Source organism: Hyperolius riggenbachi, chromosome 6, assembly GCF_040937935.1.
Source record: "Hyperolius riggenbachi isolate aHypRig1 chromosome 6, aHypRig1.pri, whole genome shotgun sequence".
Taxonomy (NCBI): domain Eukaryota; kingdom Metazoa; phylum Chordata; class Amphibia; order Anura; family Hyperoliidae; genus Hyperolius; species Hyperolius riggenbachi.
The window spans coordinates 140,949,679-140,957,173 of NC_090651.1; the positions used below are offsets into that span (position 1 = coordinate 140,949,679).

General features: G+C 45.3%; 1 long non-coding RNA gene across 1 annotated transcript; it reads right to left on the reverse strand.

Moving 5' to 3' along the window:
* Positions 1-1,818: 1,818 nt before the first annotated feature.
* On the reverse strand, positions 1,819-3,293 carry LOC137522564 (uncharacterized). The gene is made up of 2 exons (XR_011022333.1): positions 3,141-3,293; positions 1,819-2,122 (listed from the first exon to the last, which is right to left on the reverse strand). It is a non-coding gene; the product is annotated as an uncharacterized lncRNA (long non-coding RNA).
* Between the last annotated feature and the right edge of the window lie 4,202 nt (positions 3,294-7,495).

Here is a 7,495-nt window from a genome sequence, read left to right on the forward strand (position 1 = left end):
ACACCTTACTAAGCACTTTTCCACACTACTCAGTCTCAGTCCATGCTTTAGTTCAACTAAGTGCTCTATTTATGCATGCATCTTTAAATAGTAAGAGCTAAGCAGATATATTCATTTTTATTCACTCTAACTCAGAAGACATCTTCCATGCTCAATGCTTCCAGGAACAAAGGCTCTGTTTTCCTGTTGGCCGATCAAGAATTGTAATCCACAAGGAAATATAGCAACCCACTCATTCTGTGTAAGCAGTCTTTTCTTTCTTTTGCAGAGAAACAGTTCCGGGGTTTCAAATCCCCCGCCCATAGACATTGGGTTGGGATTATTGATAACCCTATAGTTTTTCTTAAAGTTTATAGCTAGGGTGTCTCCCTTGCAGTTCTCTCCTTGTTTAAATAACAAGGAGGAACAAAGTATTTTTGGGCGTGAGTAGCGCTATTTCTTTGGGCGTTTTTCTACCACCTATTGATGTTTAGAAGTTATAAGGGATTACATACTAAACCATAGTGTTGTTTGTTTTTTGTATAGCCATACATCATGGACGCATGGGGCTCGGGGCCAGTTTTACTGCAGGCCGGCTGGCTGGATTTATGTTGGGCGGGAAGACTGAGCATTTTTCACACCGTGTTTAATAATTTTTGTCTTCTAATTTGACGGGCTAGACGCTGCCTTGTAGTGGCGCTATATAGGCGTTTTTGTGTCGGTAGGATCAGCCCTGCCACTCTTTTTTGCCCACCTGTCTCCTGTCCGCTGGATTCCTGTTGTACTATCCGTTCTGGCCCCTCCTCCGTGCGTCCATGCAAGTGATGCTGTGTGGATGGGAGGTGCTTGATGCTGTGATTGGTGTTAGCTAGTTTAAAGGTTGGAGAACATGACGTTGCAGCAGCCACACCCCTTGAGAAAGCCGGAAGCCGGTGAAACGTCGGGGAGAGCTGCCAACTCCATGCATGGGATGCCACGCCGCCCCGACCCCCGCCATCACTCACTCACGGAGACCCGCTCCATTGGCCTCCATCCACCCGTCCATGCGGACACACTGATGCCGGACACCTGGGAGTAACTTGGAATCCGGTGCTACCAGCGGTAGACCATGGACTGCCTCATACCACTGTGAGACGCTCACACCAGTGCCTTTCTGAATTGGAGAATCCTTTTCCGCAGTTGGTGAGACAAGTTGTATCACAATTGTTATGCAATGGAGTCATGGAGCTGTTGGCGCATGTGAAATCCACATATAAGTTACCATTGTGTTTTGTTTGAGGCTGCTGGTTGCTGTTATATGGCTATTTTTGCTGGACATTTGCACCACCATCATTGGTAGTTTACGCTGCTTTATTAATCCTGCTTGACCACTGTGGTGACTGTCTATGCATACAACGATTCCGCTGACTGGAAGGAATAGTGCATGCAATAGTAGTGACCTGCTGCATGCTTATTCTGCTTATCCCTTTGTCTCTCCTGTCTTGTTATGGCAGAAGACTAACCTTTACAGCTATACCTACTGCTGCTGATTGTGCTAGGTTTGCCACAGGATCAGTCCATACAGTAGTTGCCGGCGTGTGATTGGTGTGTCAGTGTGGTTGCGGTTGTGTCGTGGCGGGGTGGCCATCCCATGTGTTTTTATATGTTTTATAATATTTTCACTTTTTCAACTATCAATAAAATGAGATATATTTAGATATTGAGTTTTGTGCTTTATATTGGATAGGCAGTACATGCTTCACCACATATTTACACGGCCCTCACTGTGATTATCAGTCCATGCTTTAGTTCAACTAAGTGCTCTATTTATGCATGCATCTTTAAATAGTAAGAGCTAAGCAGATATATTCATTTTTATTCACTCTAACTCAGAAGACATCTTCCATGCTCAATGCTTCCAGGAACAAAGGCTCTGTTTTCCTGTTGGCCGATCAAGAATTGTAATCCACAAGGAAATATAGCAACCCACTCATTCTGTGTAAGCAGTCTTTTCTTTCTTTTGCAGAGAAACAGTTCCAACGTTCCAAGGTTCATCCGGGTAAGTGTGATTCAAACCTGCAATCTTTAGTTCCTGGTATTGAATGAGTATTTGATAGAAACTTTTGATTTTCTTATTTTTCTCCACAGGACCCCATCCAAGTTACTGCAGATTATCATACAGGTAGACTCCTACTTAAATTCATTGAAATGCTTTAAATAAAATCTCTAATGAACTTCTTTTTCTTTCAGGAACTCAGAACATCACTTCTACAAGTAAGTATACTTTTCTTTATACAGTATGAACAAATATAATTCAGAGAAATGACTGCAGGAAGGTTCTCATAACTTGTACTCCTGAGGCCTCTTGGCTGCAGTTGTATTCACTTCACAGATAGAAATTCTTTGGGTTTCTTTTACACAGCTTATAAACTCCAGATAATACCTGAACACTTGGCTTGAGCTAGGAGCAGTTCATACAGTAATGGCCCATACTCACGGGCTACAATTGTCGCCGCAACACGCGGCGCGCGCGTGTTGCGGCGACAGGTCGCCCGTGAGTATGCTCCGTCGCACGGGTGCGCACCCCGAACTGTCGCCCGTCGCTGATGTCGCCAGGCGATTGGCGCGGTCAATCGCATGGCGGCAGTCGTCCGCCGCAACTGTCGCTAGTCCGCGTGAGTTTGCGGACTAGCGACAGCAACCTCCATTGAGGTACGCGGAGTTTCCGGCGGGGGGAGGAGGAACGTCGGCGACAGCTTCTGTCGCGCCGCTGGTCCCTCTTCCGCGTGTGTACGCGGAGGGACCTGGCAAGGAGCTGTCGCCGGCCTGTCGCCCACACGCTCACGTGTGCTGGCGACAGGCCACTTTTGCAGCCCGTGAGTACGGGCCATAATACTTAGATCAATTAACCTTCTTTACATTTATTTTTCCACAATGTAGCTTCTGTGACAAGTTTATTTTTTCCTCTCCTGTAGGCACTGTTGTTATAGATTCTGTCTCACTGTAAACAGGAAATCATCTCTCCAGCTTTACTATCTTCTCTTATATCTTCCTGCTTTCTACTCTGAATACTTCTTAATCAGCTGATTACTCTTCCTGCCTCTCTCTCTCTCTCTCTCTCTCTCTCTCTCTCTCTCTCTCTCTCAGTCTTCTCTCTTTCTCAGTCTTCAGGTTCACTGTACCTCTCTGCTGCTCTCTTAATCACTGCAGCCAGCTTGGAACATCATCTTAGCAGCGCCATGTCCTTTCACAGACCAGTTTCTTCACAGCCAGCCAAAAAACTGCGACACCACAGCTCCAACCTGCTCAGACCGGTTTTCTCAACTGCCACTCTGTACAGAGTATGCTCAGGAAAAAAAAAACAGCTGAGTCAGATGCAGGCTCTCTGTGTCCACCCCCTGGAGGCGGGTACTCTTCCTCTCTCAGCTCTGGTTCCGCCTCTTCTGCAGCTGGTGGCCATTTTGGATCCTGGCTTACCCAAATTCTGCAGCCCTGTGATTCAGTAACATGTGCTAGCAGCATCTGACAGGCCGCAGTTGCTGGCCAGGCACAAAAAGGCTCTTCGCTTTCTTCTAAACTTCTGGCAGGGCTATAAGGGTTATGCCCGCTTCACACTGAAAGACCAAACGCAGCATTTTCCGAGATTGAGCGTTAACTGGTCTGTAAGGCCCTTAGGTGTGTGGTGCTGCATGTGTGTCAACTGAACGGACCAGCGTGGGCGTGTAGCAGAGGCCATGTTTTGGGATGGGAAGTTATTGGTGGAACTGTACCATGTCACCAATGTACAACCTAATTATTATTATTTTTTATTTTGACTTATTTGTGATCTCTTCCATGCTAACTAGTTACGCAACCATGCAGCCACACGAGATTTAGCGCTGGTCTGTAAGGCCCGTAGTGCTGCATGTGCACTCAAATGAAAGGACCAGCATGGGCATTTAGAAGAAGCCAGGATGGGAAGTTATTAGTGTGGAAATATACAATGGAACCAAACAGATCAGCTTCAGTGTACAACCTAATTATTATTTTTTTCTATTTTAGCTTATTGTTAACTCCTCCATGCTAACTAGTAACGCGACCATGCAGCCACATGAGATTAAGCACTAATAGGTCTGTAATGGATGTCATGGATACATATTTTACATACATTTTTTTTAAACCTGTTTGTTTCAGCCCTGGTGACTCTGATGAGAGATGCGGTGACTTTTGCGGTTCTGCACATGATGGTGCAGGTTTACACATTCAAAAGGTTTTTTTTTTTCAAAATGTTTTTATTTTTGCAGCCACTGTAGCAGAGGCCCGAAAAATGTTGTCATGGCATATACATGTTACATAAAACAGTATTGCTTTTTTTTAAAAGTATATATATATATATATATATGTATGTTAGAGCCGTGGTGATACTGTGTGACAAGAGATGTCTTGACTTGGCTCTGCACATGTATGTGCAGGTTTAAATACCAATGTAATTTGACAAAAAAAATCAACTATTTTTGCAGCCACGGGCCTACATATTTTACACAAAAAACGTTTTTTGGCTAAGAAAATCAATATTTGTTGCATCCTGTGATGATTTGCTCAGCTGCCTGTACAGGCAGCCAGCCTTTTGACCATTGTGTAGGTTTGCATGCTGCAGGACTCTGGAAAGAACAGCTTCTGTCAGTTTTGCAGCTTGTGCTTGCAGAGGAATTTGCATACGTTGTCATGCAAATTGCCTGGCCACATTCATTGGAGGCGTGTACTATAAGTACTATGTCTTTCCCACAATGCTTCGCTGTTCATAAGGATTTCGTCCTATGTAACACTCCTGGTGGGGTGTCAGCCTTGCTCTCTGTTTGAACATCAGCTTAGAGTAATTCCTAAATCTGCGCTAGGCAGATTTCCCTAGTGCTGTTAGGATTGTATTATCTGTATTGCCTGTTCTGTCTTGTCTTACCTGTTTGCCATTGTCCTGTCCCTATGGTGGTTGACAGGAAATGGTTCTGATCTCTGTTCTTGGAGTATAGCTGGTGCAGCGGTTGCTACCAGCTATCTCTTCTGTTCTGTCTCCTGGGATCGCACTAGCTACTTTTTGCTAGCGCTGGGGATCCTTCTGTTCTGTTTCCTGGGATCGCGCTAGCTACTTTTCGCTAGCGCTGGGGATCCTTCTGTTCTGTCTTCTGGGATCGCGCTGGCCACTTTTCGCTGGCGCTGGGGATCCTTCTGTTCTGCTACTCTGTACTTGGATCGCGCTAGCCACTTTTCGCTAGTGCTGTGGATTCTATCTCTCGCTTGTCCCTGTTTTCGTGTGTCTGTCTGCTACGCTTGCTGGAGGCTCGGTGAGGTAACCGTTAAGCAAGCGCTCGCGTCCTCTGTTTCATGTTTGTCTGTTAATGGTTAGTTAGGCGTGCTTGTCTCTATTGTGCTTATCACGTGGAGACCGCGCATAACCGCGTGCACTGTTGCGAATGAGTGCGGTGTTCGCGGTTAGCTAGCATTTGTTATTTTCCGTATCTCCTCATTGTATTATTTGCTGTGCCTTTGCTAACCTCGTATTCTGTTCTGATCTGCCTTGTGTCTTGTCTGGCGGTCGCACCTCTCGCGATCGCGTTCCTATTTCATATCTGCTGCAGGAATTTTCCCTCTACGGGTGCGTAGCACCTTTTGCTGGGTTCCTGCAAATTATACGCTTGTGGAGGATTTCTGCCGTGTCAGCGCACGCGTTGTGCGCTGATCACGGGGAAAGTTCCACAATCGTTACAGTATGAACAGCCCAACCCAAAACCCCAGTGTAGACGGAAATTCCGATTTGTACAATTTTGTCGACTTTGGGTCCTGTGTCTTTAAGAGCTTTAAAAGGTTTAATTCAGAGACCAAGGCGGAATTTCTTTCTGAATGTGTGAGGTTTTGCCTGAATCCCACCTTTCAGATTTCTGATCCGTCCACGTCGGCGCTTCTGTTTGCCTATGTGCTCTTAAAAGACGATTTGTTCACCTGGGCATATAATCTGTTAAAAATCAATTCTTGGAATGGTAATCTGTATCAGTTGCTTGCAGAGATATTCTCTCACTGGTTTAAACTGCCTGGCTTACCACCTGCTCTGATTGAGTGTGTAGCTGCTGATAAGTCAGCTGATCTTTCCCTTCCATGCAAAACCTTACAGTATGACAATCAGTTCAATGTGTCTGTTGCCACTTCCGGTTTTAAACAGCAGACATGCAAAGTGGCGAAAAAGAGAAAAACTAAAAAATGCAAGCATCGGAATAAAACACTCCCTATTGATGTTTGTAATGATGTTGTTCCGTCTCCGGCTTTTTGCCCCAATCCAAAGCTTATGTGGATCCTGCTATAGGTAGGATCGCACACTACATTAAAGCAGTTAAAAAATCTGTTCTTGTTCCTGAACTCCACCCCTATGGAGATTATTTGGATACTGGCCTGTTTGAACCCCCATTTGCTTCCTGGGATATTGGGGCCTTGCTGGAGGAATTCGATTTTGATTGGAAAGCCTTTTGCGATTTTTACATCGCAAAAAGCGAAGATGTCTTGAATGCTTGTCTTGACTCTATGTACCTTCTGATTGATTCCGATGAATGTGACAAGGATGATGTGGATCTGGTGATCTATGTATGGCAAACGATTTTGGATGAGTTGCACACACACCAACCAATTGATTCCAATAAAGAGACATCGTTGTCGGATGATTGTTCCTGCCTTCCTGGGGTAAAGCATGTAAGTCTTGACTTTGTGCAATCTGAAATGAATGAGTGTGCCGCTGTCGTTGATTCCTGTGCGAATCCTGAAGGATTCGCTCCTGACAGTGTGCAGTTTGAATCTGTGCGATCTGATGCCTGTTTCTCAGATGTTCCTGCAGATTGTGATCGGCATGAGTCTGCCGGTTTCCTCAAGGATGTGTGGGAACCTTTGTCATTTAGAAACAGATCTTTGAGATCTTCCGTCTGTGACCCTGCTATGGGGAAAAGTTCTCGACTATGCAGCGTCAAAAGTAAAATTATTATGCCTAATAAAGTTTATCCTGTTGATGTCGCCATTTCTTCTGCAAATGAGTCTCTGTCTCACCCTGTTCACACCTGTAAGGGCCCGATGCCTGGGGACAGTTGCTCCAGCGTTTCGGTCCTAGATGCCTTGCAGTCTGCTCCGCAGATCGCGGAGGTTTGCGCTATAGAAGCGTCAGTTTCACAACCTAAAGTGAATTTTGATTCGCAGGTTTTGCGTTCTGATTCCTCGGATTCGACATTGTTAGCCGAATCTAAGAGTGAGACAGCGCTTCGGTTTTGCGAATCTGATGCTGAACCCTCTTTGCCTTATTCAGAGACTCTTTCTCTGAACCTGCCCTGTACCATGAATAAAAACATGTGTTCCTTTTACACGGACGTTTGTGAGCCCCTTTCTTGCTCTGAGGGAAGTTCTGACTCTCCACCCTGTACTCTGGATGAGTCAATATTGCCTTGTACAATATCTCCTGCCCTGCCCCTAGAGGCTCGTCTAGGTATTGCTGCTATTTTTACCTGTTTTTCTGCAGTTTTGGAGTTACAAG